At 40.7% G+C, this 7,935-nt stretch overlaps 1 pseudogene; it reads left to right on the top strand.

Annotated features, from left to right (window-relative positions):
• Window positions 1-5,753: 5,753 nt before the first annotated feature.
• On the top strand, window positions 5,754-6,803 carry LOC102281080 (myelin protein zero-like protein 3; annotated as a pseudogene).
• Window positions 6,804-7,935: the final 1,132 nt, after the last annotated feature.

Below are 7,935 nucleotides of genomic sequence, written 5' to 3'. Positions count from 1 at the left end.
TTCTCAGAATTCTTTCTATGGCTATCTGATAATTTGGCATAGGAGTGTGTTCTCAGGTGACTTCAGATGGATTTGTCTCCTCTTCCTCTCCCTGGCTCTTGACTCTTACTATAGAGCTGGGGTGCTGCCAGACTCAGTTGGAACCACCAGTTCCAAGGAAAAGGAGGCTGTGAGACAGTTCCTTTGAGAAATCTCTAGAATCCACCCCAATGTGCAAGCAGGGGCAGGAAGTGGGATGTGATGACAGGACTGCCTGACACTTTGTCTAGACTTGGATTGCCTGGTCACTGAGAGGGTCAGGGGAGTGGGGGGCTGTTCATGTTGCCCATTCTCTGTCTTGCCATCTCCTCTTTTCCTTTGAAGGACCACAGCTCTCTCTCCTGGTCCAGGTGGTTTAGGTGGAGCCAAACCTGAGTCCAGTTCTGGCCAGTCAGACCATGGCATTCTCCTGTGTCATGATAAGCTCAGGGGTAGGCACATGACTGGATCAGGGCTTGGCAGAATGGATACAAAAGCACTGTACAATGTTGTGCTGTTCGTAAGAACATCACTTTAAATTCAGTGGTATAGGTAAGATGAAAATAAAAGGTTGGAAAAGGCATGTCAAGCAAATATTAATTTTCTAAATGTAGAAGTGGCTACATAAATATCAGATAAAGTAGATTTCAAAGAAAAGAAAATTACTAGAGATAAAAGAGACATTACATAATGAGAAAAGATCAGTCTACCAGGGAGTTTAATAGTCCTAATCCTCCAAAACAGACCCTCAATATGCATGAGGCAAAAACTGGTAAAACTAAAGGGAGACACAGACAAATCCACAATTATATTTAGAGACCTCAATACCCTTATCTCAGTAATGGATAGAGCCACAAAATAGAAAACTAGCAATGCTTAGAAGAATTGAAGAAAACAGTCTACTAACAGAATCTAATTAACACTTGTAGAACACTCCATCTAGCAACAGCAGAACACACATTCTTATCAAGTGTCCATGTAGCATTCACCAAGATAGACCATATCCTGGGCCATAAAAAGACCCTCAACAAATTTTTAAAAATAGAAATCATGCAGAGTATATTCTCTCTCTATAATGGCATGAAACTAGAAATCAATAAAAGAAAGATAAGAGGAAAACCTCTAGACACTTGGAAATTAGACAACACACTTCTAAGTAATCTATGGGTTGAAGAGGAAGTTTCAAAGGAAAAAATCTAAATATGTGTGATTCAACTCAACGGTGCTGAGAACATACTTTACAGCACTTAAATGCTTATATTAGAAGGAAAGAAAGGTCTCAAATACATATTCTTAAGTTTCTACCTCAAGATATTAAAAAGAAAGGGAAAAATAAGCTAGAAAGAAATAATAAACTGCAGGAAGGAAATAAAGGACTTCCCAAGTGGCACTAGTAGTAAAGAACCTGCCTGTCAGTACAGGAGACATAGAGATGTGGGTTTGATCCCTGGGTCAGGAAGACCCCCTGGAGGAGAGCATGGCAATTCACTCCAGTATTCTTGCTTGGAGAATCTCCATGGACAGAGGAGCCTGGTGGGCTACACTCCATAGGGTCACAAAGAGTTGGATAAAACTGAAGTGACTTAGCACTCACCCACAGGAAGGAAATGATAAAAGTAAGAGCAGAAGTTAATGAAATTGGAATTATTTTTAAAATTAGAAAATGTCAATAAAACAGAAAACTGGTTTAAAAATAAATTAAACTGAAAGCATGTAGCAAGAATGGCAAAAATAAAAAGAGAGAAAATTCAAACCATCAATATCAGGAATGAAATAAGGGATATCACTACAGATCTTGCAGCCACTAAAAGGCTAATGAAGGAATACTATGAAGAACCTTGTGCTCATGAGCTCAGCAATTTAGAAGAAATGAATCAACTTCTCAAATACTACAAACTATGAAAACTCAACCAGATTAAATAGATAATAATAGTCTTGTATCTATCAAAGATTGGCTCAGTTGTGTCTGACTCTTTATGACCCTATGGACTATATAGTCCATGGAATTCTCCAGGCCAAAATACCGGAGCAGGTAGCCTTTCCCTTCTCCAGGGGATCTTCCCAACCCAGGGATTGAACCCAGGTCTCCTGCATCATAAGCAGATTCTTTACCAGCTGAAAGGTTACCAGCTTTCCCTTTACCCACAAGGGAAGCCCATCTAGTAAAGATATTTAATTTGAATTAAAAAGCTCCCAGGCTAGAAATTTCCAGCCCCAAATGGTTTCACTGGAGAATTCTACCAAACATTTAAGTAACACCAATTTTACACAGTTTCTTCTGGAAAATAGAAGAGGAGAGAACACTCCTTAACTCATTTTATGAGGCCTTCCAGAAGTGAATGTCTAAGCATTCTCTAGTGCACATACAAGGTATTTGTATGCATGTATGCTAAGTTGCTTCAGTTGTGTCTGATTCTTTGTGACCCTACGGACTGTAGCTGGCCAGGCTCCTCTTTCCATGGTATTCTCCAGGCAAGAATACTGGAGTGTATTGCCATGCCCTCCTCCAGGGGATCTTCCCAACCCAGGGATTGAACCCGGTCTTTTACCTCTTTGGCATTGGCAGGTGAATCCTTTACCACTACCACCACCTGCATACTATGGAATAATACTCAGCAATAAAAGGGAGTGAACTATCTTTTCCTTCCTAGTTTTATTGAGATATAATTGACAGGCAGCACTATGTAAGTTCGGTGTGTACAACATGATGCTTTGACTTGCACTTGTTTGTCCCTTCACTCTTTGCTTCACTCTGGCATTTCCATTATGGCTCATTCTGACGTTAAATCAAAATGTAGAACTTTATAACCACTCCATATGTGTAATGCTGAGTCTTTCCCCCTGTTCGAATCCTGGCTGATACAGATGTCCACAGTGTAAGTGATTCCAGAGAAGCAGACCCTTATGGATGAGTTCCCTTTATTGGTTCTGGGTTTCTGGAGCTGGTTCTCTTATCTTCCTAGACTTAAAGGCACTAATAACCCTGCTTCTAGTGGTAAAGAAGACAGTGGAAGTTGTGTCAAGATGTGACCAAAAGTTACTCAGATGATTGCTGTTGGATATTTGTAATCAAACACAGATGGCAAGAGTCTAGGTTGTCACATGTTTGCTATCTTAGAACATTTCCATCAAAATAAGGAGTATAATGGTATTAGGTAGTTGCTTCTAAGTGTGGTAAAGAAAGTGGGGAAAGAAGACAAGCTCAAACTTCAGATTCCCAGCTCAAACTCTACACTGATGACCTGAAGTCTTCTACATCTTTTCTGGAAACTTTAACTCATACAACCACAGGGATGGGATTTCTGTAAATGAAACACAGAATGTCATCTTGTTAATGACTGAATTATAAAGCATATTGAAGCCCCAATTCTGCATGGTGTTTGCTTTTAAATTGAGAGCACTGATTGGGAAGAAATGGGATCCTGAAAGTTGGAAGGAGGATACATGGAAGGATACCAGTGAAAGTGGGGACATTGAACCTCTAAATTCTGCTAAGTCATTTTGACACAGAGAAGTTTATCCTGCCTGAGAAGTTTATCCAAAGAAACCTGTAATATCTTTTTCTCCTGCCATATAGCCTTGCCAAGACATTGCTAATTTCCCTTAGGTCCTACTCTTACCATCCCGCCCCACCCCCCATCACTCCTCTTGGCTTCTAGACATGACATGACTAGACAGAAGCCCCAACAGACCCAAAATATGAGGTACAAATTATGATCCATGAGGAATTGCAACCTCCAAAAAACTGACTTTTTTTACATTAGAAAAAAAAAAGGATTTTTCTAATGTATCAGATCGGATCAGTCACTCAGTCGTGTCCGACTCTTTGCTACCCCATGAATCGCAGCACAGCAGGCCTCCCTGTCCATCACCAACTCCCGGAGTTCACTCAGACTCATGTCCATCGAGTCAGTGATGCCATCCAGCCATCTCATCCTCTGTCATCCCCTTCTCCTCCTGCCCCCAATCCCTCCCAGCATCAGAGTCTTTTCCAATGAGTCAACTCTTCGCATGAGGTGGCCAAAGTACTGGAGTTTCAGCTTTAGCATCATTCCTTCCAAAGAAATCCCAGGGCTGATCTCCTTCAGAATGGACTGGTTGGATCTCCTTGCAGTCCAAGGGACTCTCAAGAGTCTTCTCCAACACCACAGTTCAAAAGCATCAATTCTTCAGCTCTCAGCCTTCTTCACAGTCCAACTCTCACATCCATACATGACCACAGGAAAAACCATAGCCTTGACTAGATGAACCTTTGTTAGCAAAGTAATGTCTCTGCTTTTGAATATGCTATCTAGGTTGGTCATAACTTTCCTTCCAAGGAGTAAGCATCTTTTAATTTCATGGCTGCAGTCACCATCTGTAGTGACTTTGGAGCCCAGAAAAATAAAGTTTGACACTGTTTCCACTGTTTCCCCATCTATTTCCCATGAAGTGATGGGACTGGATGCCATGATCTTCGTTTTCTGAATGTTGAGCTTTAAGCCAACTTTTTCACTCCCCACTTTCACTTTCATCAAGAGGCTTTTGAGTTCCTCTTCACTTTCTGCCATAAGGGTGGTGTCATCTGCATATCTGAGGTTATTGATATTTCTCCCCGCAATCTTGATTCCAGCTTGTATTTCTTCCAGTCCAGCGTTTCTCATGATGTACTCTGCATAGAAGTTAAATAAACAGGGTGACAATATACAGCCTTGACGAACTCCTGTTCCTATTTGGAACCAGTCTGTTGTTCCATGTCCAGTTCTAACTGTTGCTTCCTGACCTGCATACAAATTTCTCAAGAGGCAGCTCAGGTGGTCTGGTATTCCCATCTCTTCCAGAATTTTCCACAGTTTATTGTGATCCACACAGTCAAAGGCTTTGGCATAGTCAATAAAGCAGAAACAGATGCTTTTCTGGAATTCTCTTGCTTTGTCTATGATCCAGCAGATGTTGGCAATTTGATCTCTGGTTCCTCTGCCTTTTCTAAAACCAGCTTGAACATCAAGAAGTTCACGGTTTACATATTGCTTAAGCCTGGCTTGGAGAATTTTGAGCATTACTTTACTAGCGTGTGAGATGAGTGCAATTGTGCGGTAGTTTGAGCATTCTAATGTATACAGACAGAAATTTAGGGAATGTGTGGGGATGAATATTAAGAGTAATGAGAGATAATAGCTGAAGAAGCATAAAGTTGGATCAGAAGGAGTTTGTTGATATGGGAGCACTAAGCAGAGATTCTGGATTTAGTGTTGCAACTTGAGGGGACAGAAAGGGCTCTAAAAGTTTTGTTTTATTTCTTGGCTAAAACGTTGACCAAGCGGTGGCCCATCATAGACAAAGTTGAGATGCCAGAGCTGTCCTGATTTACCACAGAGAAAGGAAATTGAAGGCTTAGGGAAATTGGAACATTAGGGTGAGTTTGTCATTTGAGATCTGCTCACCACCCTTTCCAGTAGTCATATACAGATATGAGAGTTGGGCCATAAAGAAGCCTGAGCACCAAAGAATTGATGCTTTCAAATTGTGGTGCTGGAGAAGACTGTGGGGGTCCCTTTGACTGCAAGAAGATCAAAGCAGTTAATCTTAAAGGAAATAGACTCCAAATATTTGTTGAAACGACAGATGCTAAAGCTGAAGCTCCTCTACTTTGGCCACCTGATGTGAAGAGCCAGCTCACTGGAAAAGACCCTGATGCTGGGAAAGGTTGAAGGTAAAAGGAGAAATGGGGTGCAAACTTCTGGAGACCTGTCGGGATGCAGCAGAGAGGGGTTCCTGGAAGCCGTGGCTGCGCTCTGTGCCCACTGCTGGGTGTCTTTGTTCTTCCAGGATTAAAGCGGATGCCCACATCCGGGGTTATGTTGGAGAAAATGTCAAGTTGAGATGCACCTTCAAGTCATCCTCTTCTATCGCAGACAAACTCACCATAGACTGGACATACCGACCTCCAAGCAGCAGTCGCATGGAATCAATTTTTCATTATAAGTCTTTGCAGTACCCAACCACAGCGGGCACTTTTCGGGATCGGATATCCTGGGTTGGAGATGTATACAAAGGGGATGCATCCATAAGCATAAGCAATCCTACCGTGAAGGACAATGGGACATTCAGCTGTGCTGTGAAAACCACCCCCACCCCCGGACGTGCACCATAATATTCCGGTGACAGAGCTGACAGTCACAGAATGGGGTTTTGGCACGATGCTGTCCTCTGTGGCCCTTCTTTCCATTCCTGTCTTAATTCCCTCAACTGTAGTGGTTATTCTGCTACGGGTGCGAATGGGAAGGAAGTCTGCGGGGCTGAAGAAGAGGAGCAAGTCTGGCTATAAGAAGTCGTCTACTGAGGTTTCAGATGACACTGACCAGGAGGGGGATGACTGCATGGCGAAGCTCTGTGTTCGTTGTGCCGAGTGCGTGGATTCAGACTATGAAGAGACATATTGATGGAAGTTTGCATGATAGAAGAAGAGTCACCTAACAACAGAAAATGTTCCATTCCACTGACAGCTAAAGCCTCCTAGAGAAGTGGAGCTGGCTTGGACGATAATGGTGGAGAATCCTGGAAGTCATCAGTAAAGACTTTAGGAGTGACTTATTTATTGAAGAAATATTCTTTTTGTATTTATAAACTGTTCAAAAACTCTCAGAAGAGACTCATAACTACCCCTGTTAATAACTTATACTCTAATTGAATGAAGGAATTCTTTTCCTAAGCAGATAACTTTTTGTTTAGTCTTTGCTCTTGAATGTATTACATGTTTTCTTCCAGTTTTTATGAGGGAGAATCCTAGATGTTGGCCACACCGCTGAAACCTATATATATATATATATATATATGTATGTATGTATGTATTTAATGAAATGGATCTTAGAGCTTCCTTATGTGCTCCTGGACAAAATGTTTTTTGGGGATATTCTTTGTTTTTTTGCTCCGTGAATATTTTCAGCTGTGAGTTAGCCTACAGCATATACTCATTGGTTTAATTATCTCATTATCAATTGTGTTTGGGAAGCTTGGAGTGTATAACCCCCGTTTTTTAGAGATGGTAGGATTGGGAGTCAGTGGTTTATTTGAGTTTCTAAAGTAGTAAAGTGTCAACAATTTACAATTAAGAAATGCTGAGATGAAGGGGTTCCCTTCTTTTTCTCACTAGGTGCAATTTGTTATTTTACTTTCTTACAGCTGAGTGGTTTATGGTTTCCTTCTTGACCTTTCAGATCAGAGGCAAGAAAAACTGTTCATAGGGTTTTTAGTGGGGATACGCAGAATAACTTTACCAGTTATTTGCAATGAAATCATCTTTTAACCTATGCTGTTCTTAAAAATTTTCTTCTAAAATGCAGAAAATATGAGTGAAAGAAGGTATTTTAAAATCCTTTTTAGCATAATATTTGAGATAAGGAAGTGAGGGTGTACACAACTTATACTTCCTTCTTCTGTTCTCTTGATACTTTCTATCAACTTCCTCCATTCTACTGCACCACATTATTTCAAATATTAATTTACATGGGATTTTCTATAAGCCATTAAGAAACATGTATGACATATCAGGAAGGGTTGACTGTCTAGTCCTCTGTAATAGAGAGACAAAAAATGTCTCTCATAATTTGATTTTTTTTAACAGGATAGCCCCTTTCTGTGATTCTTTGCTAGGTGGCTCAAGAGGTTTCCATATTATAGCACAATGCACTATATGCTGTACAAAAATCACTTTTATATTTTTTTGCCAAGATCTATTTTTAAAAATTTAGGTTATTCCGTCTTATAGATTTGGCCTGGCCTTTTATGTTAATCTAGTCTATTAATGAGAGTCTGATTAGTTAATAGATGTTTCGATTTACCTCTGATCATATAAGAAAGAAGAGGCAGAAGCAAGATTATCAGTCTGCATCTACAGTGGTTAAGTCTTACAGTCTTGGGCTACTTGTAAAGTATGCG

Source organism: Bos mutus, chromosome 8 (genome assembly GCF_027580195.1).
Source record: "Bos mutus isolate GX-2022 chromosome 8, NWIPB_WYAK_1.1, whole genome shotgun sequence".
Lineage (NCBI taxonomy): Eukaryota > Metazoa > Chordata > Mammalia > Artiodactyla > Bovidae > Bos > Bos mutus.
The sequence above is the reverse complement of the archived record's forward strand: the minus strand, read 5'-3'. Positions and strand labels throughout refer to the sequence as shown.